At 42.2% G+C, this 3,264-nt stretch overlaps 1 long non-coding RNA gene across 1 annotated transcript; it reads right to left on the bottom strand.

Moving 5' to 3' along the window:
• Nucleotides 1-874: 874 nt before the first annotated feature.
• LOC133498633 (uncharacterized) lies at nt 875-2,354 on the bottom strand. Its single transcript, XR_009794383.1, has 2 exons — nt 1,757-2,354; nt 875-1,368 (listed from the first exon to the last, which is right to left on the bottom strand). It is a non-coding gene; the product is annotated as an uncharacterized LOC133498633 (long non-coding RNA).
• Between the last annotated feature and the right edge of the window lie 910 nt (nt 2,355-3,264).

The raw sequence follows: 3,264 nt of genomic DNA, 5'->3' as shown, positions 1-3,264 counted from the left end.
GCCTGATTCTGATTCTTATCCACTACACAGTATTATGATCAAGTTCAAGTAACTGTCAGATGTGTTATTCATACATTATTCATACATGACATACAACATACCTTAAATAGCATTTCTTTTAGACCTGCGCTGCTATAATAATGAGTAACAGAAATAAAATAATAAACTGGTCTGTCTAAAATATGTACATTTTGCCTGAGAATGTAGACCAGGGGTGCTCATTACGCCGAGCGTGATCTCCCAGTCCATCACCGAGGTAGTACTGGTCAATCGTGGCGTGGCATTAAAAAAATTTTAGCCTATCGTTCATCCTTTCACTTGATTGATATACAGGGCAGCCAGTTAGATGACAACTGAATTTGACATTCAGGTGACCAATCTTGCACAAACAACGGTGGACTTTACGATGTCAGCCCGTTATCAATCTCGTTACTTGATTGACATACAGGACAACTGAATTTTTACCTTCAGGCCACTGCTCATACGTAAACAGTAAGTGAAGCAAAATTTACAAGCTAGTCAGTGCAATACCTCCGATTTTACGTCTTCGCTCAAGCTTATGGTAATCAAAATCAATGAGGGGGCTAGACCAAGTAATGCAAAAACAGATCACATTCATACAAATGGGAGGTGGACTTTTATTCAGTCATTTTCAAAGTGTGTTTGCCTCATCATAAAACACTCATTATATTACTGTATACCATTTATCATTCTGAGATTCTTCTCCTGGAGGTGCTGCCGATGTAGCTGAGTTTTTTACCTTTGAGATGGGGAGTTATTTTTGTGTGTATGTGGGTACCAGAATGTTTAAAATGTCAACAGTACAGTATTTATACTTTGCATACGTGAGACAAAAATTACAACAGTACAAGTGTCAAGTTAAATCTCTAATTATAAAACCTTATGCAGCACAGTAACATTTTTTTTACTGTATGTAATTAACATTCTTCACTTGGAGAATCTTCTGCTGGAGGTCCTGGCAGTGTACATAGTTGAGCATTTTACCTTTGAGATTTTTTTTTGTGAGTGTATGTGAGTACCAAAATGTTTAAAATATGTCAACAGTACGTATTTTTACTTTGCATATTTGAGACAATGCGGCACTGTGGAGCAGCTGGAAAGCCTCGCAGTTCTGAGGACCCGGGTTCAATCCCTACCCTACCTATGTGGAGTTTGCATGTTCTTCCTGTGTCTGCATGGGTTTTCTCCAGGCACCCCGGTTTTCTCTCACATCCCAAAAAACATGCAACATTAATTGGACACTCCGAGGTGTGATTGTGAGTGTGACTTTTCTGTCTCCATGTGCCCTGCGATTGGCTTGCATCCTGCCCGTTGACAGCTGTGATCGGCTCCAGCACTCCAGCGACCCTTGTGAGGATAAGAGGCAAAGAAGATGGATGGATGGATGAATGGATATTTGAGATAAACATTTTCAACAGTACAAGTGTCCAGTTAAACCATTATTTATTAAAACTTGTGCTGGAGAGTAACATTTTTATTGCAGTACATATGTAATGTAATGGTGCAACTAGGTTTTTATCTTTAAGAAAAACATGGTGATGGGGAGTTATTGGGGAGAGTTTCTTTTTGCTTCTGCTTCGAAATTCCCCTCGACAGCTCATACCATATTGTGGTCAATGTCTTGTGCAAAATTCCTCCACATCATGACGAGCAGCATTGTTATTTGCAAAGTAAGCCTTGCCATACAGAGGCACGCTTCTGAGGTCATAATGCTTTTGAAAATTTTAAAACCAACCTTTGAAGGGCTGTATCCGTCCTTGCAGTTTGAGGTTTGTCAGCACTTTATTCAGCCTCTTCATCATCACCAGGCTGTTTTTCTGCAATCCGCTTTCCACAAAGCTAACACAGCTTCCATTCAAAGAATCCTCTTATTTCGTGGAGTCGCTACACGTTTTGCTTATTAAAAGTTATTGAAGCGGTATTACTTATTAAAAGTTATTGAAGCGATATTACAGATCTCTGCCACATCCTTCTTTATGGAGCGGCCCGTGAATTTAGTCACGCCATAATGGTGCGCCACAAAAGCGTAACTTCTGCCGTTTTTTATCATATCCAAAGCTGATCATCATCCTCTTCCTGTTTGGCGCTTCGGAAGGAGCATTCACATCAGCACAGCGCTTCAATGACATTGTGAATAAATATGGCGGCCTACAAAAGTGTAACTTTTGCCGTCTTTGATCATAACCAAGGTTTTACTTTTTCGCTGATCGTCATCATCTTCCTCTTCCTCCTGGGTGCTTCGGAGGAAGCTTTCACAGCGCTTCAGTGACATTGTGAAGACGAGATTATCGCACAGAAAGTCAACAGCATAGAAAATGCCATAAAGGAAGGACAAAAGAAAGGGTGGAACGGAAGTTGCTAGGTGAGGGTTCGATGATGCGCAGAAATAAATCCACACATGCTCTCATTGGTTGATGCCGGGCTGGGGGCCAATCACACGTACTGAAATGTATCTTGTTCTTTGTTCTTGTTACTTAGTTGTTCTTTGTTCTGAATGTCGTTCCAGGGCAGCACCGACTGCTGGAGAAAAATTCCTTATGTGTTTTCACTAGGCCAATAAACCCGATTCTGATTCTGATTAATAACAAACTAAAAATCATCCATTTCATGACACTTGACCGGTAAAGGGCTTGATTTCTGCTCAAGAGTCCATGGTGGTGGGTGCTAGGTGATCAATTTATTGATGCAGTTAGTATTATTTGTGAGCACTGGAGCACATTGACTTTCATCACCATGGGCTTCCGTCGATCAGGATTGACCATGGGGTGAGATTCTAGTTATTGGTGGAACAGCGTCCTCTGTGGCTGTAAAGAGGTACACGTGAGTGACAGTCTCTTGGGCAGGGGTGGTCAACCCGAGACTTTTGAGCCACATGCGGTTCTTTGCCTCCTTTCATGCGACTGTTGTGAAGGCATTAAAGCACATCAAAGTTCTGTTTATATGTGTGCGTGCACTTTCATTGAGTTCATTCTGGTAGTTGCAAGCTCGCGTTTATCACGATATTCACGGGAGCGCTTTGCTTGAGTTTATTACGGTTGTTATGGATATTGTGACAACAAGCTCAGTGTGTCCATCGATGTGTGAGACGGGAATGCTCAGATGTGCAGCGGCAGGGCAACAAGGGGGGAAACAAGAGGGACGGCAACTGGGGAAGAGTGGCTCTATTGTTCTCGCCACCCAGCTCAGGTGTGCAATGGGAGAAGGGTATTAACCCCAAGGAGGACAACCTCTGCCCCGGAGAAG

Source organism: Syngnathoides biaculeatus, chromosome 3, assembly GCF_019802595.1.
Source record: "Syngnathoides biaculeatus isolate LvHL_M chromosome 3, ASM1980259v1, whole genome shotgun sequence".
Taxonomy (NCBI): domain Eukaryota; kingdom Metazoa; phylum Chordata; class Actinopteri; order Syngnathiformes; family Syngnathidae; genus Syngnathoides; species Syngnathoides biaculeatus.
The sequence above is the reverse complement of the archived record's forward strand: the minus strand, read 5'-3'. Positions and strand labels throughout refer to the sequence as shown.